This window comes from Zalophus californianus, chromosome 13, assembly GCF_009762305.2.
Source record: "Zalophus californianus isolate mZalCal1 chromosome 13, mZalCal1.pri.v2, whole genome shotgun sequence".
In the NCBI taxonomy this organism is placed as follows: Eukaryota; Metazoa; Chordata; class Mammalia; order Carnivora; family Otariidae; genus Zalophus; species Zalophus californianus.
Window position 1 is genome coordinate 93559424 of NC_045607.1, and position 25659 is coordinate 93585082.

At 40.4% G+C, this 25659-nt stretch overlaps 1 long non-coding RNA gene and 1 pseudogene across 6 annotated transcripts in view; both read left to right on the forward strand.

Annotated features, from left to right (window-relative positions):
• LOC113935049 overlaps nt 1-25118 on the forward strand; it is a 37024-nt gene extending 11906 nt beyond the window's left edge. Inside the window, exons 4-6 of one of the 6 annotated variants that reach the window (XR_003523875.2) lie at nt 9023-9169; nt 9562-9674; nt 18395-18442. This is a non-coding gene — a long non-coding RNA (uncharacterized LOC113935049). Of the gene's footprint in view, nt 1-9022; nt 9170-9561; nt 9776-18394; nt 18443-22713 lie in introns of those variants that run through there. The other 5 variants (XR_003523874.2, XR_003523877.2, XR_003523873.2 and 2 more) reach the window with 5 other exon arrangements.
• LOC113935047 lies at nt 16696-18364 on the forward strand (annotated as a pseudogene).
• Nucleotides 25119-25659: the final 541 nt, after the last annotated feature.

Here is a 25659-nt window from a genome sequence, read left to right on the forward strand (position 1 = left end):
CAGATGGCTTCCCAGGGGGAATTCTACCAAACATTTAAAGAGGAATTAATACCTATTCTTCTGAAACTGTTTCCTTCCTTAGAAATGGAAGGAAAACTTATAACTTGTTCTATGAGGCCAGCATTACCTTGATCCCAAACCAAAGACCCCACCAAAAAGAATTATAGACTAATATCCCTGATGAACATGGATGCCAAAATGTTCAACAAGATCCTACCCAGTCGGATCCAACAGTACATTAAAAGGATTATCCATCATGACCAAGTGGGATTTATTCCTGGGATGCAAGGGTGGTTCAGCGTTCACAAATCAATCAATGTGATAGAGCACATTAATAAAGACAAGAACCATATGATCCTCTCGATGCAGAAAAAGGATTTGACAAAATACAACATCCTTTCTTGATAAAAATTCTCCACAGTGTAGGGACAGAAGGAACATACCTCAATATTATAAAAGCCATATACAACAAACCCACCGTGCATATCATCCTCAACAGGGAAAAACAGCTTTTCCTCTAGGGTTAGGAATGCAACAGGTAGGTCCACTCTCACCACTGTTGTTCAACATAGTACTGGAAGTCCTAGCCTCAGCAATCAGACAAGAAAAAAATAAAAGGCATACACACTGGCAAAGAAGTCAAACTTTCACTCTTCACAGATGACATGATACTGTATGTGGAAAACCCAAAGGACTCCACCCCGAAGTTGTTAGAACTGATAGAGGAATTCATCAAATTCACAGGATAGACAGTCAATGCACAGGAATCAGTTGCGTTTCTATAGACTAACAGTGAGGCAGAAGAAAGAGAAATCAAGGAATTGATCCCATTTAAAATTGCATCATTATAATTTTGATCTGTATTTCCTGGATGATGAGTGATGTTGAGCATCTTTTCATGTCTCTGTTGGCCATCTTGATGTCTTTGGAAAAATGTCCATATCTTCTGCCCATTTGACTGGATTATTCTTTGGGTGTTGAGTTTGATAAGTTCTTTATAGAGTTTGGATACTACCCCTTATCAGATATATCATTGGCAAATATCTTCTCCCGTTTTCATAGGTTGACTTTTAGTTTTGTTTATTGTTTGTGTAGAAGTTTTTTTTTAACTTTTTAAATATTTTATTTGACAGAGAGAGACACAGTGAGAGCAGGAACACAAGCAGGGGGAGTGGGAGAGGGAGAAGCAGGCTTACAGCAGAGCAGGGAGCCCGATGCGGGGCTCAATCCCAGGACCCCGGGATCGTGACCTGAGCCGAAGGCAGACGCTTAACGACTGAGCCACCCAGGCGCCCCCTGTGTAGAAGCTTTTATCTTGATGAAGTCCCAACAGTTCAATTTTGCTTTTATTTCCCTTGCCCCAGGAGAGGTATCTAGAAAAATGTTGCTATGGCCAGTGTCAAGAGACATTACTGCCTGTGCTCCCTTCTAGGATTTTTATGGCTTCAGATCTCATATTTAGGTCTTTCATCTATTTTGAATTTATTTTTGTGTATGATGTGAGAAAGTGATCGTTTCATTCTTTTGCATGTTGCTGTCCAGTTTTCCCAATATCATTTGTTGAAAAGACTGTCTTTTTTCCATTGAATATTCTTTCCTGCTTTGTTAAAGATTATTTGGCCATATACTTGTGGGTTCATTTCTGCGTTTTCTATTCTGTTCCACTGATCTATGTGTCTGTTTTTGTGCTAGTACCATACTGTTTTGATTACTACAACTTTGGTTAGTTATTTGATGGAGAGAGACACACCTCCGCTCCAGCAACCCTCAATTTTGTTTCCCAGAGTTAGGAGGCTCTTATGTACAGTCCAATGGCATTAAGTGCATTCACACTGTTATGCAGTCACCACTATACATCTCTAGAACTTTTCAGTCATCCCAAACTGAAACTCTGTACCTATTGAACAACAATCATTATGTCTCTCCTCCCTCCAGCCTCTGGTAATAACTTGTTTTACTTTCTAATTCTGTGAATTTATTCTAGTTACCTCATAATTATTGGAATTATACAATATATATCCCTTTACATCTGGCTTATTCTACTTAGCATAATGTTTTCAAAGTTCATCATATTGTAGAATGTATCAGAATTTCATTCCTTTTTAATGCTGAAAAATATACCATCATATGTATATATCACATTTGTTTATCCACTCATCTATCAATGGACACTTGGGTTGTTTCCAAATTTTGGCAATTGTGAGTAGTGCTACTAAGAACATCACAGGTATCTGTACAAATACCTGCTTCAGGGGTGCCTAGGTAGCTCGGTTGGTTAAGTGCCCGACATTTGATTTTGGTTCGGTTCACGGTCTCAGCTTTGTGAGACCCAGCCCCGCATCAGACTCTGTGCTGGGAACGCTGCGCTCGGTGCGGGGCCTGCTTTTGGTTCTCCCTCTCCCTCCCCCGCAGCCTCCTCTCTCTCAGAAAATCTTAAAAAAATTAAATATCTGCTTCAGTTTCTGCTTTCAGTTCTTTGGGGCATATACTAGAAGTGGAATTGGTGGATTAGAAGTGGAATTGGAGGATTATGACAGTTCTATGTTTAATTTTTTGAGGAACCACCATACTGTTGTTCATAGAAGCTGCATCATCTTACATTCCTACCAGCAATGCACAAGTTCCAATTTCTCCACATTTTTGCCAGCATGATATATTTTTAGCCATCTTAATGGGTATGAAGTAGTATCTCATTGTAGTTCTGAACTGCATATTTCCAGTTATTACTGATGTTCAGCATCTTTCATGAACTTATGGGCCATTTGTACGTCTTCTTTGGAAAACGTTTTATCCAGCATTTTTGCTCACTCTTTCATCAGCTTGTTTTTTTGTTGTTGAGTTGTAGGTGTTCTTTACAGAACTGTGGATATTAATCCCTTATCAGATAAACAATTTACAAATACTTCTCCCATTTGTTTGGTTGCCTTTGCACTGTCGTGTCCTCTTATGTATAAATTTTTAAGTCTAATGAAGGCCAATTTGTTTTTTTTAACCTGTCCTTTTGGTGTCATATCCAAGAAATTATTGTCAAATACAGTGTCATAATGCTTTTTTTCCTAGATTTTCTTCTAAGAGTTTTATAGTTTCAGCTCTTATGTTTAGGTCTTTGGTCCACGTTAATTTTTATAGATGGTGTTAGTTAAGGATCTAACTTGATTCTTTTGTTACACTATCCTTTCCTCACTGAATAATTTTGGCACCCTTGTTAAAAACCATTTGACCATATATATGAAGGTTTACTTCTTGGTTCTCTATTCTGCATTTGTCCCTATATATGTCTTCATGCCAGTACTATACTGTTTTCATTACTGTGGCTTGACAATAAGTTTTGCAATCAGGAAGTGTGAGCCCTCCAGCTTTGTTCAAGATCGTTTGGGCTATTCAGTGTCCCTTGAAATTCCATATGAATTTGGTTTTTCTATTTCTGCAAAAACATTACTTAGGATTTCAGTAGTTATTGCACTGAATCTATAGATCTATGTTTTCACATCTTTTTATTTGTACTCTATTTTTAAATTTAAGTTCAATTAACATATAATGTATTATTAGTTTCAGAGGTAGAGGTCAGTGATTCATCCGTCTTATATAACGCCCAGTGCTCATTACATCACGTGCCCTCCTTAATGCCCATCACCCGGTTACCCCATCCTCCACTCTCCTTCCCTCCAGCAACACTCAGTTTTTTTCCTATAATTAAGTCTCTTATGGTTTGTCTCCCTCTCTAATTTCAACTTTTCTTTTCCCCTCTCTTCCATGATCATCTGTTTTGTTTCTTAAATTCCACATGAGTGATATAATATTCTGATTGACTTCTTTTGCTTAGCATAATACCCTCTAGTTCCAACTACATTGTTCCAAATGTCAAGATTTCGATTTTTGATGGCTATTTCATTATGTGTGTACGTCTGTATGTATATACGTACACACGTATCACATCTTCTTTATCCATTCATCTGTCGATAGACATCAGGGCCCTTTCCATAGTTTGGCTGTTGTGGACATTGCTCCTATAAACACTGGGGTGCAGGTGTCCCCTTCAGATCACTACATATGTATCTCTGGGGTAAATACCAAGTAGTGCAATTGCTGGGTTGTAGGGTAGCTATTTTCAACATTTTGAGGAACCTCCAAACTGTTTTCCACAGTGGCGGCACCAGCTTGCATTCCCACCAACAGTGTAAGTGGGTTCCCCTTTCTCCGCATCCTCCCCAACATCTATGTTTCCTGACTTGTTAATTTTAGCCATTCTGACTGGTATGAGGTGGTATCTCATTGTGGTTTTGATTTGTATTTCCCTGATGCTGAGTGATATTGAGCATCTTTTCATGTGTCTGTTGGCCATTTGTATGTCTTCTTTGGAGAAACGTCTGTTCATGTCTTCTGCCCATTTCTTGACTGGATTATTTATTCTTTGGGTATTGAGTTTGATAAATTTTTATAGATTTTTGGATCCTAGCCCTCTATCTCATAATACATTTATAGCAAATAGTTTCTTCCGTTCTGTCAATCCTTTTTTGGTTCTGTCAACTGTTCCTTTGCCATGCAAAAGCTTTTTATCTTGATGAAGTCCAAATAGTTCATTTTTGCTTTTGTTCCCTTGCCCTTAGAGACGTGTCTAGCAAGAAGTTGCTGCAGCCAAGGTCACAGAGGTTGCTGCCTGTGTTCTCCTATAGGATTTTGATTAATTCCTGTCTCACATTTAGGTCTTTTATCCATTTGAGGGTTTGTGTGTGTATGGTGTAAGGAAATAGTCCAGTTCCATTCTTCTGTATGTGGCTGTCCAATTTGTTGAAGAGACTTTTTTTCACTGGATATTCTTTCCTGCTTTGTTGAAGATTAGTTGACTATAGAGTTGAGGGTCCATTTCTGGGTTCTCTATTCTGTTCATTGATCGGATGTCTGTTTTTGTGCCAGTACCATACTGTCTTGATGATGACAGCCTTGTAATAGAGCTGGAAGTCCGGAATTGTGATGCCACCACCTTTGGTTTTCTTTTTTCAACACTCCTTTGGCTATTCAGGGTGTTTCCTGGTTCCATACAAATTTTAGGATTATTTGCTCCAGCTCTGTGAAAAAAGTTGATGGTATTTTGATAGGGATTGCATTGAATGTATAGATTGCTTTGGGTAGCATACACATTTTAACAATATTTATTCTTGCAATCCATGAGCATGGAACATTTTTCCATTTCTTTGTGTCTTCCTCAATTTCTTTCATGAGGGTTCTAGTTTTCTGGGTACAAATCCTTTGCCTCTTTGGTTAGGTTTGTTCCTAGGTAGCTTATGGTTTTGGCACACTGTAAATAGGACCCACTCCTTAAGTTCTCTTTCTTCAGTCACATTGTTAGTGTACAGAAATGCAACTGATTTCTGTGCATTGATTTGATAGCCTGCCATGTTGCTGAATTCCTGTATGAGTTCTAGCAATTTTGGGGTGGAGTCTTTGGATTTTCCACAGAGTATCATGTCCTCTGCAAAGAGAGTTTCACTTCTTCTTTGCTGATTCAGATACCTAGCATTTCATTTTGCTGTCTGATTGCTGAAGCTAGGACTTCTAGTACTATGTGGAACAGTGGTGAGAGTGGGCATCCCTGTCGTGTTCCTGACCTTAGGGGAAAAGCTCTCAGTTCTTCCCCATTGAGAATGAGATGATTTTCATAGATGGCTTTTATGGTATTGAGGTATGTTCCCTCTATCCCAACACTCTGAAGTTTTAATCAAGAAAAGATGCTGTATTTTGTCAAATGCTTTTTCTGCATCAACTGAGAGGATCATATGGTTTTTGTCTTTTATTAATGTGATCACGTTTATTGATTTGTGAATGTTGAACCACCCTTGCAACCCAGGAATAATGTAGTCCCAATAGTTTATTTTTGCTTTTATTTTCCTTGTTTCAGAAGACATATCTAGAAAGAAGTTCCTACAGCTGATGTCAAGGAGATCACTGCCTGAGCTCTCTTCTAGGATTTTTATGGGTTCATGTTTCACACTTAGGTCTTTGATACACTATATACAAAAGTAAATTCAGAATGTAAGAAAGTGGTCCAGTTTTCATTTTTTTGCATGTAGCTGCCTAGTTTTCCCAACACCATTTATTGAAGAGACTTCTTTCCCCTTTGGATATTCTTTCTGCTTGGTCAAAGATTAATTTGCTGTATAATTGTTGGTGTATATCTGGGTTTTCTATTCTGTTCCATTTACCTATGTCTATTTTTGTGCCAGTACCATACTTTTTTGATCACTACAGCTTTATAATATTGCTTTAAGCCTGGAATTGTGATACTTTCAGCTTTTTAAAAAAATTTTTCATTTAAATTCACTTTAATTAACAGTGTACTACTAGTCTCAGAGGTAGAATTTAGTGATTCATCAGTTACATACAACACGCAGTGCTCATTACCTCCACATGCCCTTCTTAATGCTTATCACCCACTTACTCCACCCCCACCCATCTCTCTTCAAGCAACTCTTCAGTTTATATTTCCTGTAGTTAAGAGTCTCTTGTGGTTGGCCTCCCTGTTTTCGTCTTATTTTTCCTTCCCTTCCCGTTTTGTTTCTTAAACTCCACGTGAGTGAAATCACATATTTGTCTTTCTGACTTATTTCGCTTAGCATAATACCCTCTAGTACCATTCACATCATTGCAAATGGCAAGATTTCATTCATTTTGACCCCTGAATAATACCCCGTTGTATTTGTGAACCACATCTTCATCCATTCGTCTGTTGAAGGGCATCTCGGCTCCTTCCACAGTTGGGCTATTGTGGACATTGCTGCTATGAACATTGGGGTTCATGTGCCCCTTCTTTTTACTAAATCTTTATCTTTGGAGTAAATAGTAGTGAAATTGCTGGGTTGTAGGGTAGCTCTATTTTTAACTTCTTGAGGAACCTCCATACTGTTTTCCAGAGTGGCTGTACCAGCTTGTATTCCCACCAACAGTGTAGGAGGGTTCCCCTTTCTCCACATCCTTGCCAAGCCCTGTTTCCTGAGTTGTCAATCTTAGCCATTCTGGTGTGAGGTGGTGTCTCATTGTGGTTTTGATTTGTATTTCCCTGATGGCTAATGATGTGGAGCACTTTTTCATGTTCTGTTGGCCATTTGTATGTCCTCTGCCCATTTCTTGACTGGATTATTTGTTTTATGGGTATTGAGTTTGAGAAGTTCTTTGATTACTTAATCAGTTTCTTTTCTATTATGTTCAGTTAGCCAACATACAGTACATCATTAGTTTTTGATGTAGTGTTCAATGATTCATTAGTTATGTGTAACACCGAGTGCTCATCACACCACCTGCTCACCTTAATATCCATCACCCGGCTACCCCCCACCCCGCACTCCCTTCTGTAACCCTGTTTGTTTCCTGGAGTCCAGAGTCTCTCATGGTTGTCTCCCTCTATGATTTCTTCCCATTCAGTTTTTACTCTCATACCCTGTGGTCCTCCCTGCTATTCCTTATGTTCCACATATGAGTGAAACCATATGATAAGTGTCTTTCTCTGCTTGATAATCTAGTCAACAAAAATGAGATACCACCTCACACCAGTCAGAATGGCTAAAATTAACAAGACAGGGAACAACAAATGTTGGTGAGGATGTTGGAATGCAAGCTGGTGCAGCCACTCTGGAAAACAGTATGGCGGTTCCTCACGTTAAAAATAGAGCTACCCAATGACCCAGCAATTGCACTACTGGGTATTTACCCCAAAGATACAAATGTAGGGATCCGAAGGGGCACTTGCGCCACAGTGTTTATAGCAGCAGTGTCCACAATAGCCAAACTATGGAAAGAGCCCAGATGTCCACTAACAGATGAATGGATAAAGAAGATGGGATATATAGATATAGATATAGACAGAGACACACACACACAATGGATTACTACTCAGCCATCAGAAATTTACATCAACATGGATGGAACTGGAAGGTATTATGCTGAGCAAAATAAGTCAATCAAAGAAAGACAATTATATGGTTTCATGTGGAATTTAAGAAACAGAATCATAGGGGAAGGGAGGGGAAAATAAGACAAAATCTGAGAGGGAGACAGAGCATAAAAAACTCTTAACCGTAGGCAACAAACTGAGGGTTGCTGGAAGGGAGGTAGTGGGGGAATGGGGTAAGTGGGTGATGGGCATTAAGGAGGGCACTTGATGTAATGAGCACTGGGTGTTATATGCAACTGATGAATCACTATACCTCTGAAACTAATACTACTTCAAAAGCAATATAGTATTCAATATTAAGAGAATGAAGGTGAAAAATATGATCATTCAATGTATGCAGAAAATGTATTTGATAAAATTTAAGTTTCATATTAAAAACAATACACTAGGAACACAAACTTCCTCAACATAATAAAGGCCATGTAGGAAACATACTCAATGGCAGAAGACTGAGTGGTTTGTCTCTTAAGAATATGGACAAGGATGCTCCACTCTTGTCACTTCTATTCAACATAATATTGGAAGTTCCAGCCACAGCAGTTAAGCAAGAAAAAGAAATAAAAGGTATCCAATTTGGAAAGAGGTAAAATTGTCTTTGTACACAAGAAAATATGATATAGTCATGAAACCTAAAAATACCATAAAATGTTTAGAATGAATAAAATTCAGGTTAGTTTCAGGCTACAAAATCACACACTAAAAATGAACAATTTGAAAAGGGAATTAAACAATTCCACTTAAAACAGCATCACAAATAGCAAGATTTCATTCTTTTTGATGATTGAACACTAGGTGTTATATGCAATTGATGAATCATTAAATTCTACCCCTGAAACTAATAATAGTGATAATAATGAAATGTTAGAGAAAAAAATCACACTTAACAAGAAAAAATAAACAAGAAAGTAAAGGAATTGTATGCTGAAAACTACAAAATGTTCAAGGAAAAAAAGACACAAGTAAATGGAAAGAAATCCTGCGTTCATGGACTACAACATTTAATGTTAAGATATCAAAACACAGGAGATAGTCCAAGATGGTGGAGGAGTAGGAGACCTTAGTTTTGTCTGTTCCCAGGAACTCAGCTAGATAACTAGCAAATCATTGTGAACACCTGCGAACTCAACTGGAGATCTAAGAAAATAGCTGCAACTCTACAAATAGAAAAGCGACCACTTTCTGCAAGGTAGGAGGTGCGGAGAAGTGAATCCAAGGCAACATATGGTAAGATAAACCATGGGGGGAGGGAGCCTCTGTCAGCCAACTACCAGAAAGTGTTACAGCAGCGTAGCACAAAATCAGAACTTTAGTAGTCTGCTCCAGTGAGGGACATCCCTGCCTGAAAGGTGCTCTGGTGGTGAAGTGGGGTGGAACCCTAGGCGGGACAGTGTGGTCTCAGGATCCTCAGGGTCACAGAAGGAGCAGGGTGTGTGAGTGCGGCTGAGCTCCCAGGCATTAGAGCGGGGAAAGTCAGCTGCAATCAGCTTGTCCAAGAGTGGGCTTTCAGCTTGGGGTTGCCATAAACCATGAAGCTCAGCATGATCGGGCCACTGTTCTCTGAGCAGGGGCCAAGCAAGCAGCATTACCGTTGCAACCGTTTTTTTTTTTTTTTACAGTTTCGGGTCTCTCCTCCCCCGGGAGAAATGGCGTGTGCGCGTGCTGCAGGAGTGTGCCGGGTTTGGAGACTTGAAATGGGATCACATGACAGAAACACTCAGTCACAGGCTGGGTGAGCACGGAGTGCAGATGGAGACTAGGGAGACCGGAGTGATTGACTGCTTTTCTTTAAGGGCGCACTGAGAAGTGGGGCTCCAAACTTTCAGCTCTGGGGCTGGAGATTGGGAAGCTATCATTTTTTTTTTAAGACTTTTATCTCTGTTTGAGAGAGAAAGCACAAGCGGGTTGAGGGGCACAGGGAGAAGCAGACTCCCCACTGAGCAGGGAGCCTGACATGGGGCTCAATCTTGGGACCCTGGGATCATGACCTAAGCCAAAGGTAGAGGCTTAACTGACTGAGCCACCCAGGCACCCTAGGAGGTCACCATTTTCATTCTCATCCTATAAGCAGTGTGGAAAGCCTACAAGGAAGAAAAGCCATAGAGGGCAATCTGGAGCAACTTACTTAGCCTGGCCATCTGGCAAGGGTGGTGCAGTTCCTCCCAGGGCAGACACCTGAGAATCAGCACAACAGGCCCCTCACCCAGATCAGCAGAAACATCGAGCCAAGAGCAAGTTTACCATTACATTGAACTGCAAAACTAGCACTAGGAGAAAATATATAGAATTCATGTTTTGACCCCCATGATTCTTAAGTCATTCAGTTTTAATTTTTTTCAACCAATTTATCAACTTTTAAAAAAATCTTTAATTTTCATCTTTACACTTACATTCTATTCTTTCACTGTATTTGTTTTTGTGTATATATATAGCTATATGTATGTATGTGATTATATATGTGTATATATATATATTTGTGTGTGTGTGTGTGTGTGTGTGTGTGTATATATGTTTTTCCTCTTTACAGTTTTGGGATGCAGTTTCTTCTAACACTCCAAACTGCACTCAGGATAGAGTGTATTGCTCTGTTCTGTTCGCCTCTTTATATTTTTTTTTTTGTCTTTCTCATTTTTACAGTTACATTCTATCCTTTCATTGTATTTATTTTTGACAATATATAAGTTCTTCTTTCTTTACGATTTTGGGACCTAGTTTTGTAACAAATGGACGAAAATGCACCCAGGATCCAGTGTGTTGCTCTGTTCTGTTGTCTGCTTTTATATATATATATATATATATATATATATTTCTTTTTTTTTTCCCCAGTTTCGGGTCTCTTCTGATTTGTTTAGTGTATTTTTCTCTGGGGTCGTTGTTGCCAGTTTAGTATTTTGTTCTCATTAATCTATTCTTCTCTGGACAGAATGACAAGACGGAAAAATGTACCTCAGGAAAGAGAACAAAAGGCAATACTGACTGCCAGGGACCTATCAGTATGATATAAGATGTCGGAACCAGAGTTCAGAATAATGATTATAAAGATACTAGCTGGGCTTGAAAAAAGCATAGAAGACACTAGAGAAGCACTTCTGGAGAAATAAACTAAAATCTAACCAAGTCAAAATCACAAAAGCTATTAATGGGAGGCTCTAAGTGCTATGATAAAAGCAGACGAAAGAATTAGTTATAAGACAAAATGATGGAGATGAAGCTGAGAAAAAGATAAACTACTGGGGGATGCCTGGGTGGCTCAGTCAGTTGGGTGTCTGCCTTTGGCTCAGGTCATGATCCCAGGGTCCAGGGATCAAGTTCTGCATCAGGCTCTTTGCTCAGCGGGGAGCTTGCTTCTCCTTCTCCCTGCCACTCTTTGTGCTGCTCTGCCTACTTGTGCACTCACTCACTCACTCTCAAATAAAATCTTAAAAAAAAAGAAACTACTGGATCATGAGGGGAGAATTCAAGAGATAAGTGATACCGTAAAGCACAACAGTATTAGAATAATTGGGGTCCCAGAAGGAGAGGAAAGACCGGGGGCAGAAGGTATATTGGAGCAAATTATAGTGGACAATTTCCCTTATCCGGGTAGGAAACATGTATTCAAGTCCAGGAAGGACAGAGAAGCTCCCTTCAATATCAATGAAAACAGGTCAGCACCTCAACATACTGAAACTTCCAAGTCTCAGAGAGACAGAAAGTCCTCAAAGTGGGACACGGGGTCCATAACCTACAAGGCTAGAAGAGTTAGACTGGCAGTAGACCTATCCACAGAGACCTGGCAGGCCAGAAAGGGCTGGCATGATATAATCAGGGAGCTAAATGAGAAAAATAAGCAGCCAAGAATACTTTATCTGGCAAGGCTGTCATTCAAAATGGAAGGAGAACAAACAAACCAAAAGAATTTGTGTCACTAAACCAGCCCTGTAGGAAATACGAAATGGGATCCTTTAAGTGGAGAGCCCAAAATTAACATAGACCAGAAAGGAACAGAGACAGTATACAGAAACAGTGACTTTACAGGTAATACAATAGTACTAAATTCCTGTCTTTCAATAGTTACTCTGAATGTGAATGGGCTAAATGCCCCAATCAAAAGACAAAAGGTATCAGATTGGATAAAAAAGCAAGACCCATCGATATGCTGTCTGTAAGAGAGTCATTTTAGACCCAAAGATACCTCCAGACTGATAGGGAGTGGAAAACCATTTACCACACTAATGGACATCAAAAGCAAGCTGGGGTAGCTTATATCAGACAAATTAGATTTTAAGCCAAAGAATGTACTAAGAGATGAGGAAGGACACTCTATCATACTTAAAGGGTCTACCCAACAAGAAGATCTAACAATTATAAATATTTATGCTCCTAACTTGGGAGTAGCCAATTATATAAACCAGTAACAAAATTAAAGCACTGATAATAATACAGTAATTGTAGTGGACTTTAACACCCCCAGTCACAGCAATGGAAGGTCATCTAATCAGGAGATCAGCAAGGAAACGACTTTGAACGACACTGGACCATATGGACTTCACGATATAAACAGAGCATTCCATCCTAAAGCAACAGAATACACATTCTTCTCAAGTGCACATGGAACGTTCTCTAGAACAGACCACATACTGGGTCACAAAATCAGGTCTCAACTGGTATCAAAAGACTGGGATTATTCCTTGCATATTTTCAGACCACAATGCTTTGAAACTGGAACTCAATCCCAAGAGGAAATTTGGAAAGAACTCAAATACATGGAGGCTAAAGAGCATCCTAGTAAAGAATGAATGGGTCAACCAGGAAATTAAAGAAGAATTAAAAAAACTCATGGAAACAAATGAAAATAAAAACACAAAAGAGGGAAGTACATAGCAATACAAGCCTTTTTCAAGAAACAAGTGGGGCGCTTGGGATGCTCAGTCAGTTAAGTGTCTGCCTTCAGCTCAGGTCATGATCTCAGGCTCCTGGGATCAAGCCTCATGTTGGGCTTTCTGCTCAGCAGGGAGCCTGCTTCTCCTCCCTCTGCCTGCCTCTCTACTTGTGCTCTCTCTGTCAAGTAAATAAATCTTTAAAAAAAAAAAGGTCTCAAATACACAAGCTAACCATTACACCTAAAGGTGCGGGAGAAAGAACAGCATATAAAGCCTAGCCCAGCAGAAGAGAATTTATTAAGGATTAGAGCACAAATGTTAAATAGAAACCAAAAGAACAGATCAATGAAACTAGGAGCTGGTTCTTTGAAAGAATTTGTAAGATAGACAAACCCCTAGCCAGACTTATCAAAAAGAAAAAAAGACCCAAATAAAATCATGAAAGAGGAACCATCACAATCAACACCAAAGAAATACAATTATAAGAACATATTATGAGCAACTATAAACCAACAAATTAGGCAATTTGGAAGAAATGGATACACTCCTGGAGACTTATGAACTACCAAACTGAAGCAGGAAGAAAGAGAAAACCTGAAGAGACCTATAACCAGCAAGGAAATTGAAGCAGTAATCAAAAACCTCCCCAAAATACAAGAGTCCAATAGATGGCTTCCCAGGGGGAATTCTACCAACTATTTAAAGAAGAATTAATACCTATTCTTCTGAAGCTGTTTCAGAAATCAGAAATGAAAGGAAAACTTATAACTCATTCTATGAGGCCAGCATTAGCTTGATCCCCAAACCAGGCAAAGACCCCACCAAAAAGAAGTATAGACTAATATCCCTGATGAACATGGATACAAATATTCTCAACAAGATACTAGCATTGGCTAGTATCCTATTAAGGATCCAACAGTATGTTAAAAGGATTATTCGGCGTGACCAAGTGGGATTCATTCTTGGGCTGTCAAGGTGGTTTAACAATTGCAAATCAATCAATATGATACACTATGTAAATAAAGGAATGGACAAGAACCATCTGATCCTCTCAACAGATGCAGAAAAAGCATCTGACAAAGAACACCTTCTTTTTTTTTTTTAAGATTTTATTTATTTATTTGACAGAGACACAGTGAGAGAGGGAACACAAGCACGGGCAGTGGGAGAGGGAGAAGCAAGCTTCCCATGGAGCACGGCATCCGATGTGGGGCTCAATCCCAGGACCCCGGGATCATGACCTGAGCTGAAGGTAGATTCTTAACAACTGAGCTATCTAGGGGCCCCCAACATCCTTTCTTGATTAAAACTCTTAAGAGTGTAGGGAGAGAGGGAACATACCTCAATACCATAAAAGCCATCTATGAAAAGCCCACAGTGAATATTCTCAATGGGGAAGAACTGAGAGCTTTTCCCCTAAGGTCAGGAACACGACAGGGATGCCCACTCTCACCACTGTTCCACATAGTACTAGAAGTCCTAGCTTCAGCAATCAGACAGCAAAATGAAATGCTAGGTATCTGAATCAGCAAAGAAGAAGTGAAACTCTCTTTGCAGAGGACATGATACTCTGTGGAAAATCCAAAGACTCCACCCCAAAATTGCTAGAACTCATACAGGAATTCAGCAACATGGCAGGCTATCAAATCAATGCACAGAAATCAGTTGCATTTCTGTACACTAACAATGTGACTGAAGAAAGAGAACTTAAGGAGTGGGTCCTATTTACAGTGTGCCAAAACCATAAGCTACCTAGGAACAAACCTAACCAAAGAGGCAAAGGATTTGTACCCAGAAAACTAGAACCCTCATGAAAGAAATTGAGGAAGACACAAAGAAATGGAAAAATGTTCCATGCTCATGGATTGCAAGAATAAATATTGTTAAAATGTGTATGCTACCCAAAGCAATCTATACATTCAATGCAATCCCTATCAAAATACCATCAACTTTTTTCACAGAGCTGGAGCAAATAATCCTAAAATTTGTATGGAACCAGGAAACACCCTGAATAGCCAAAGGAGTGTTGAAAAAAGAAAACCAAAGGTGGTGGCATCACAATTCCGGACTTCCAGCTCTATTACAAAGCTGTAATCAAGACAGTATGGTACTGGCACAAAACAGACATCCGATCAATGAGCAGAATAGAGAACCCAGAAATGGACCCTCAACTCTATAGTCAACTAATCTTCAACAAAGCAGGAAAGAATATCCAATGGGAAAAAAAAGTCTCCTCAGCAAATGGTGTTGGGAAAATTGGACAGCTACATGCAGAAGAATGAAACTGGACTATTTCGTTACATCACACATACACACACAAAACCTGAAATGGATGAAAGACCTAAATGTGAGACAGGAATTAATCAAAATCCTATAGGAGAACACAGGCAGCAACCTCTGTGACCTTGGCTGCAACAACCTACCAGACACGTCTCTAAGGGCAAGGGAAACAAAAGCAAAAATGAACTATTGGGACCTCATGAAGATAAAACCTTCTGCACAGCACAGGAAACGGTCAACACAACTAAAAGGCAACTGATGGAATGGGAGAAGATATTTGCAAATGATAGATAAAGGACTGGTATCCAAAATCTATAAAGAGCTTATCAAATTCCACACCCCAAAAACAAAAAATTTAGTCAAGAAATGGGCAGAAGACAAGGGGGCAAGATGGCGGAGGAGCAGGGGACTCAGATTCAACCGGTCTCCTGAATTTAGCTGGATACCTACCAAACCATTCTGAACACCCTCAACATCAGCTTGAGATGTAAGAATATATATCTGGATCTCCACAAGCAGAAAATCCACAGTCTCAAAGTATGAAGGACAGAGTTGTGATTCTGCAGGCAGATAGCAGAAGATAATCAACGTGATAGAGCACATTAAGAAAAGAAAGGAGAACCATATGGTCCTCTCAATTGATGCAGAAAAGGCATTTGACAACATACAACATCTGTTCCTGATTAAAACTTCAGAGCATAGGGATAGAGGGAATGTTCTCAATATAAAAACCATCTATGAAAAAGCCCACAGCGAATATCATTATCAATGGGGAAAAGCTGAGAGCTTTTCCCTTAAGGTCAGAAATACCACAGGGCTGCCCACTCACCACTATTGTTCAACATAGTGCTAGAAGTCCTAGCCTCAGCAATCAGACAGCAAAAAGAAATAAAAGGCATCCAGATTGGCAAAGAAGTCAATCTCTCTCTCTTCACAGATAACATGATATTTTATATGGAAAACCCAAAAGATTCCACTCCAAAATTGCTAGAATTCATACAGGAATTCAGCAATTCATCCTTTTATGCAGGATACAAAATCAATACACAGAAATCAGTTGCATTTCTATACACTAACAATGTGACTACAGAAAGAGAAATTAAGGAATCAATCCCATTTACAATTGCACCCAAAACCATAAGATACCTAAAGAATAACCGTAACCAAAGAGGTAAAGGATTTATACCCTAGAAACTACAGAACATTTATGAAAGAAATTGAGGAAGACACAAAAAGATGGGAGAAATATTCCATGCTCATGGATTGGAAGAATAAACATTGTTAAAATGTCTATCCTGCCCAGAGCAATTTACACTTTCAATGCTATCCCTATTAAAATACCATTGGCATTTTTCAAAGAGCCGGAATAAACAATCCTAAAATTTGTATGGAGCCAGAAAAGACCCCGAATTGCCAACGGAATGATGAAAAAGAAAAAAGCTGGGGGCATCACGTTGCCCGATTTCAAGCTATATTACAAAGCTGTGATCACCAAGACAGCATGGTACTGGCACAAAAACAGACACATACATCAATGGAACAGAATAGAGAGCCCAGATACGGACCGTCAATTCTATGGTTAACTCATCTTTGACAAATCAGGAAAAAATATCCAGTGGAATAAAGTCTCTTCAATAAGTGGTGCTGGGAAAACTGGACAGCTACACATAGAAGAATGAAACTGGACCATTCCTTTACACCATACACAAAGATAAACTCAAAATGGCGCCGGAAGTGGAAGTAGTGACTGCAGTCAGAGGGCAGGATTGCTGCCTGGAGACTGCGGAAGCTCTTTCACCATGGTGGCTGGGCCGATCTCCAAGCAGAAACAGGATGCCACTGTCTACATCAGGGGCCTGGATGAGAAGGTTAGCAAACCATTGCTGTGGGACCTATTTCTCCAGGGAGGGCCAGTAGTCAACACCCACATGCCAAAGGATAGAGTCACAGGTCAACACCAAGGCTATGGCTTTGTGGAATTCTTGAGTGAGGAAGATGCGGACTATGCCATTAAGATCATGAACATGATCAGACTCCATAGGAAACCAATACGGGTGAACAAAGCATCAGCTCACAACAAGAACCTGGATGTGGGGGCCAACATTTTCATTGGCAATCTAGACCCGGAGATTGATGATACGCTGCTTCATGATACTTTCAGCGCCTTTGGGGTCATCTTACAAACCCCGAAGATTATGCAGGACCCTGACACAGGCAATTCCAAAGGTTATGCCTTTATTAATTTTGCTTCATTTGATGCTCTGGATGCAGCTATTGAGGCCATGAACGGGCAGTATCTCTGTAACTGCCCTATCAGTGTCCTACGCCTTCAAAAAGGACTCCAAGGGTAAGCGCCATGGCTCAGCAGCTGAACGACTTCTGGCAGCCCAGAACCCACTCTTCCAGGCTGACCGCCCTCATCAGCTGTTTGCAGATGCACCCCCTCCACCCTCAGCCCCAGTCCTATGGTATCATCGTTGGGGTCTGGGCTTCCTCCACCAGGCATGCCTCCTCCTGGGTCCTTCCCACCCCCAGTGCTGCCTCCTGGAGCCCTTCCACCTGGGATACCCCCAGCCATGCCCCCACCACCTATGCCTCCTGGGGCTGGAGGACATGGCCCGCCATCAGGAACCCCAAGGACTGGACATCCTGGATATGGACACTCACATCCTCACCCATTCCCACCGGGTGGGATGCCCTATCCAGGGATGTCTCAGATGCAGCTGGCCCACCATGGCCTTCATGGCTTATGACATCCCCATGCTGGGCCCCCAGGCTCTGGGGGGCAGCCACCACCCCGACCGCCACCCAGAATGCCTCATCCTAGACCTCCTCCAATGGGCATGCCCCCTTGAGGGCCTCCGTTTGGGTCTCCCATGGGTCACCCAGGTCCTATACCTCCACATGGGATGCATGGACCTCCTCCACTGATGCCTCCTCATGGATACACTGGGCCTCCATGACCCCCACCCTATGGCTACCAGCGGGGGCCCCTCCCTCCACCCCGGCCTACCCCCCGGCCTCCAGTTCCCCCTCGTGGCCCACTTCGAGGCCCTCTTCCTCAGTAATTTCTCATTCTTTTGCCTCCTGTTCTATCTTCCCAATCATCTTTTCAATTCCTTGAACCAGAGTTGCTGTAGCTCCCTATGGCTAAGGCAATAATCCCTCTCAGGCCTTTTATTTTTTTTTTTCTCTCAAGTGTAATGTTTTTCACATAAGGTTTTATTTTTTTTTTCTATGTTGGTCCTAAGTGTTTTGCAAATGGACAGAGAAAATAAAACTAAACTCATTGTTTTTTTTTTTTTTAAAGATAAACTCAAAATGGATAAAAGACCTCAATTTGAGACAGGAATCCTTCAAAATCCTAGAGGAGAACATAGGCAGTAAACTCTCAACATTGGTAACTTCTTTCAAGACAAGCCTGCAAAGGCAAGGGAAACAAAAGCAAGTATGATCTTTTGGGACTTCATCAAGATAAAAATCATCTTCATGGCAAGGGAAACAGTCAACAGAACTAAGAGGGAAACCACGGAATGGGAAAAGATATTTGCAAGTGACATTACAGATAAAAGGCTGATAACCAAGATCTATAAAGGGAACTTCTCAAACTCAACACTCAAAAAATGGGCAGGGGCGCCTGGGTGGCTCAGTTGGTTAAGCAACTGCCTTTGGCTCGGGTCATGATCCTGGAGTCCCGGGATCGAGTCCCGCATTGGGCTCCCTGCTCAGCAAGGAGCCTGCTTCTCCCTCTAACCCTCCCCCCTCTTATGTACTCTCTCTCATTCTCACTCTCTCAAAATAAATAAATCTTTTTAAAAAATGGGCAGAAGACGTGAACAGACACTTCTCTAAAGAAGACAAATGATTAACAGACACATGAAAAATTGCTCAACATCATTAGCCACCAGAGAAATACAAATCAAAACCACAATGAGATACCACCTTACGCGAAGGAGAATGGCAAAAATTAACAAAACAGGAAACAAATGTTGGCAAGGATGTGGACAAAGGGGAACCCTCTTACACTGTTGGTGGGAATGCAAGCTGGTACAGCCACTCTGGAAAACAGTATGGAGGTTCCTCACAAAGTTGAAACTAGAGCTACCCTATGGACTCAGCAATTGCACTACTGGGTATTTACCCCAAAGATACAGATGTAGTGAAAAGAAGGGGCACATGCACCCCAACGTTCATAGCAACAATGTCCACAGTAGCCAAACTATGGAAGAAGCCAAGATGTCCTTCAACAGATGAATGGATAAATAGATGTGGTTCATATATACAATGGAATATCACTCAGCCGTCAGAAAGGATGAATACCTACCATTTGCATTGACAAGGACAGAACTGGAGGGTATTATGCTAAGTGAAATAAGTCAATCAGAGAAAGATAATTAGCATATGGTTTCACTCATGTGGAATTTAGTAGTGCAGAGGACAATATGGGAAGGGAGGGAAAACTGAATGGGAAGAAACAAAGAGGGAGAGAAACCATGAGAGACTTGACTCTGGGAAAGAAACTGAGGGTTGTAGAAGGGGAGGTGGGTGGGGAATGGGGTAACTGGGTGATGGGCATTAAGTAGGGCATATGATATAATGAGCACTGGGTGTTATAAGCAACTGATGAATCACTGAACACTACATCTGAAACTAATGATATATTGGCTAATTGCATTTAAATTTAAAAAAAACTTGTATACAATGCAGGAGAGAACAAAACTAAGCAGCAACCTACTGAGAAGATATTTGCAAGTGACATATCCAATAAAAAGTTTGTATGCAAAATATATAAAGAACTGATACAACTCAACACCCAAAAAACAAATAACCCAATTAAAAAATGGGCGTCAGACATGAACAGACATTTCTCCAAAGGGCATCCAGATGGTGAACAGACATGAAAAGATGCTCAACATGAGTCCTCACCAGAAAAATGCAAATCAAAACTACGATGAGATTTCACCTCACACCTGTAAGAATGGTGAAAACAACCCAAGAACAAGTGTTGGCGAGGATGTGGAGAAAAAGGAACTCTCTTACACTGGGGGTGGGAATGCAAACTGGTGCAGCCATTGGAGATAACAGTACAGAGTTTCCTCAGAAACTTAAAAATAGATCTACCCTACAATCCAGTAATCAACTACTGGCTATATACCAGATAACACAAAAACACTAACTCAAAGGGATATCTGCACCCCCCCCCCACTTATATAGCAGTATTATTTACAATAGCCAATGATGGAAGCAGCTCAAGTGTCCACAGATGAATAGATAAGGTATGGTGTGTATACACACACACACACACACACACACACACACACACACACACACACACATTATTCAGCCATGAAAAAAGGACAAAATTTTGCCATTTGCAATCAAATGGACAGAGCTAGAGAGTATAATCATAAGTGAAATAAGTCAGAGAACAAACCATACGATTTCACTCTATGTGGAATTTAAGAAACAAAAAATGAACAAAGGAAAAATAGAGAAAAACCAAGAATGAGACTCTTAACTATAGAGAACAAGCTGATGGTTACTTCATTATATGTGTGTATCTATTGGTTGGTGGGAGGATGGGGGAAATAGGTGATGGGGACTAAGGAGGGCACTTGTCATGATGAGCACTGGGTGATGTATGGAATTGTTGAATCACTATACATCTGACATTAATATAACAGTGTATGCTAATTATACTGAAATTTAAAATTAAATGAAAAAAAAGAAACTAAAGACACAAATTGAAAGACATTTCATGCTCACAGAGAAGAACTACTATGTTAAAATGTTCATACTACCCAAAGCAATCTATAGATTAAATGCTATCTCTATCAAAATTCCAATGGCCTTTTCACAGAAACAGAACAATCCTAAAATTTGTATGGAACCCCAAATAGCCAAAGCAATTTTGAGAAAGAACAACAAAGCACCATGCTCCTTGATTTCAAATGATCTTACAAAGCTTCAGTAATTAAAACAGCACGGTATTGGCATAAAAATAGACACATGGATCAATGCAACAGAACAGAGAGCCCAGAAATAAATTCATGCACATATTACCAATTAGTTTATGATAAAGGATATGCAAGATTATGCAATAGTGAAAGGGCACTCTTCAATAAACCGTTTTGGGAAAACCAGACAACTAACTTATACCATACAGAAAATTAACTCAAAATGGATTAAAGATATGAATGTAAGATCTGAAATTACAGAACTCCTAGAGGAAAACATAGGGCATAAGTTTCTTGACATTCATCATGATGATGTTTTTTTGATATAAACCAAAAGCAAAGACAAAGCAAAAATAAACAAGTGGAACTACATAAAACTAAAAGCTTATGCATAGCAAAGGGAACCAACAACAAAATGAAAAGGCAACCTACAGAATAGGAGAAAATATGTGCAATTCATATATCTGATGAGGGATTAATATACAAAGTATATAAAGAACTCATACAACAGCAAAAACAATTCAATTAAAAAATGGGCAGAGGACCTAGATAGACATGTCTTCAAAGAAGACATACAGATAGCCAACAGATACATGAAAAGAAACTCAACATCATTAATCACCAGGGAAATGCAAATCAAAAACTGATGAGGTATCACCTCACAACTGTTAGAATGGCTATTACCAGAAAGACAAAACAAGTGTTGGTGAGGAGGTGGACAAAAGGCAACACTTACATCCTCTCGGTGGGAATGGAAATTGGTATAGCCACTATGGAAAACAGTATGGAGGTTCCTCAAAAATTTAGAAATACAACCACCATATAATCCAGCAATCCCATTTCTGGTTATCTGAAGGAAATGAACTCATTACCTCAAATAGATATCTGCAGCACCATGTTCATTGCAACATTATTTGTAATAGTCAAGCTACAGAAACAACCTAAGAGTCCACTGTTGTAGAAATGGATAGAGAAGTTGTGAAATAGAGATACATACACACAAATAATGGAGTATTATGCACCCATAAGAAATAGAAAATTCAGCTATTTGTGACAAAATGGAACAGACTCAACTATAGAGAACAAACAGATGGATACCAGAGGGGAGGTGGGTGGAGGGAGGGGTGAAACAGGTGAAGGGGCTTAAAAGTATACATATCTTGACAAGCACTGAGTAGTACATGGAATTTTCTTTTTAAATTCAGTTAACCAACATATAGTGTATCATTAGTTTCAGATGTAGAGTTCAGCAATTCATCAGTTGCATATAACACACAGTGCTCATCACATCATGTGCCCTCCTTAAATACATGGAATTGTTGAATAACTATATTGTATACCTGAAACTAATATAACACTATGTTAACTACATTAAACTTTTAAAAGGTACAAACTTCCATTTATAAGAGAAGTAAGTTCTGGGGATGTAATGTATGGCCTGATGACTATGGTTAATAATATTGTATATTTTAAAGTTACTAAGAGTAGATCTTAAAAAGTCTCAAGAGAAAAAAAAATTATACCTGTGAGTTGATGGATGTTAACTAAACTTATGTTGGTCATTTTACAATATTATACATTTATCAAATCATGTTGTTGTTCACCTAAAACTAATACTATATGTCAATTATATCTCAATTAAAGAAAAAACCCTACATATTCTACCTTACAGAAGAAGATAGAAACAATGAAAAAAATGGCAATGAAGCCAACCTGGGAGGAGCTTTATTGATGTGATCACACCACTACCTCTCAAGGTACCACCCGTGAAGCTACAAAAGTTGTAAAACATCTGCCCTATACAATGACAATGGAGCAGGTGGTCCTACAGTGAAACACAGCAACATTCTCAGAAATGGGCAGAAATGGGCCAAATGTGTAATACGACTGATGTCTGTTTTTGAAATAACTTGGCCCACCTGTGAGGATCCCATGTGTGAGTGCCCCATGGCAGAGGATCTAATTTGGTACATAGCGAAATTAACTTTTGTTCAAACCACCAAGAGCACCTGTGAAGCTCATTCCACACCTACGAAAGCCCCCTGATGCTTCTCACTACTGGCAATCTGTGGGAAGCTCAATCACTACTGCACAATAATCTGAGCTAGAAAGAACATACAACTGCTCACCAAACCAAACCTGCATAGGGCCTTAGCCACAGTGATTTATACCTAAACAGACCTACTCGCATGCTGGGCTTGGTTCTGACAACTTGATTTTGGTGCATATAAGCATAATAGCTCTCCCCTTGCCAAAGTCTCCTGTAAACCTCACTCATCAACCTGCCCCTACTCCCCTCAACAACATTCAACAGCAGCACTGACATCCAATGAATCTGTGTGAGACTAGTCACAGAAATGTGTAGGCAGTGGTAGGCTAAGCACCAAACCCACTTCGTTGACCCAGGTGCTGAGTGTGAAGTTAACACCCATGCCCATTAGACTACAACACCACTTGGAATTGCACTAAGCCACACAAACTTACCTTTCTCAGGAACACAGAGCATACAGGGAGCAGAGGGAGCCTGGTGGACCTGAAAGAAAATCAGGTGGCCTCCCTGTCACAAGCTTTCCTCCAACCCTGCAAAGTACCTTCTTCACTTGGATATGGCTCAAAATCCCAGCAGATTTTTACTCAGCAGGGGAATCCCCCAAGTATTTGCGTCCACATGCTAGCTGAACCTCTCCAGTGCCAAAAACAAGTTCTCCCAGCAGTCTCCCTGGTGCTAACCACTCTAGAATCACCAATCTGAGGACAGTAGGCATACAGGTTTACAACAATTAAAAGAAAACGGCTGTGTCCAAGGAATTATCCACAGAAACTAAATGGCCCAGGGACTGGAACTCTTGGCTGAACGTCAGTGTACTTTAGGACCATGGTGTTAGATAACTGCAAAGCCTTAGATTTCTTACGAGCTGTTAAAGGAGGGAGGTCTGTACACTTGCTCACATATCTTGCTGCTTGTGGGTTGGTAATTCTCATCAAGCTTTAACAGAGAGCCAGGGACATGTATCAACGGGGCCATAACATCACTTTACTGACGAAACAGATCGAACAAGTAAAAATCTCCTTTTCTGACCTATTTTCCTGACCTTCCCCCAGCTAGCTGTAAGTGGGCTTTGAAATCCTGCTTTGCGCCTTGTAGGATATGGAGTCTTTAGAATGCTTAATTACTGGCTCCAGACTCAGACAATACAAAGTAACACACAATTTCCATTATAAAACAAACATGGAGCCAGCAGATGGACTGTTACGTAAATGAGCCAAAGATGCCCCATATATTGGCCCCTATGCTGTTTATTTCTTCACAGCAGGCTGAGACTTCTAGTTCAAAGCATACTGGTACCAAATTCAATTTTTTACATATTTTTACATATGTGCTTTAAATACAGTCTAAAGAAGCCCATTTAAAACCCAGCTGCTTTGCATACCCTGTGAAACTGCACCCAACATCTGCTAGCCACAGGTAAGGCAAACATTGGGGCCGTGAAAGACCCTACACTGCTGCTGCCTTTCAGAACATATGAACGTGCCCAAATTCATATGTTGTCATCCTAACCCCCAATACCTCAGAATGTGATTTTATTTGGAGATAGGGTCTTTAAAGAGCTAAAATAAAATGAGATCGTTAGGGTGAGCCCTAATCCGATGTAACTGTGTCCTTACAAGAAGAGATCAGGAGACAAACATGCACATGGACAACGCTGTGAGGATGCAGGGAGAAGGCAGCCACCTACAAGCCAAGGTGAGACCTCCAGAGAAACCTGCCCTAACCCCTTGACCCTAGATTTCTAGCCTCCAGAACTGAGAGAGTCAATTTGTATATAAGTCATTTAGTTTGTGGTACCTTGCTACGGCAGCCTGAGCAAACCAATGCACTTTCCATCTTGTTGCTGAGCAACACTGCCTAGACACCTAAGCCCCCTATCCGAAACACCCCCCTCTCCTAGGAGTTCCTATGCCCTGTTCCCCTTCTGGGCGGTAGTCCTGTGCCACTACCTCTGGAAGGTCTCCTGTAAAGGGCTTTGCCCCTCATGCAACCCATCAAACACCATCCAAATAAAGCTGTGTACTTCTGTCTGCAGTCTTGTCTTTTTCTTGAAATCCTCAAACTCACTACGTTCTGTCTTTAGATCTCTCTCATCTTTTTTTTAAATACATGTATGCACATTTCTGTTGCAGGTGATTGAGATCTAGCTAAGCAAGTTGTCTTATCTGAGATCCAAGAGTAATGACTCACACTATGAGTGCTGACAGAATCCATAATGCCATTTCTTAGCCCAGAAGCTCCAGTTGTTGCCTATTCCCAGAAATGACCACAGCAATTCTACATAATGAATTCCAGCAATGTGTCAGATGTTGTGATATACATGGTATCACAGGAAGACATCACAACAGTCTTCTGAGTGAACTATTATTCCCATTGTACAGTTGAAAAATCTAGGCAATTTATGGTACAGGGAGGGTATTTTAAGTATTAGCGAACTTGCCTAGTATCATACAGCAGTATCTGGCAGAATCCATGTCTGCTGGATGGCAGAGCCTAAAGAAGTAATAAAGACATGCGACTTAATCGCAAAGGCTTTCAAGAACTAGGCTGCACTTGCTCTGCAGTCAC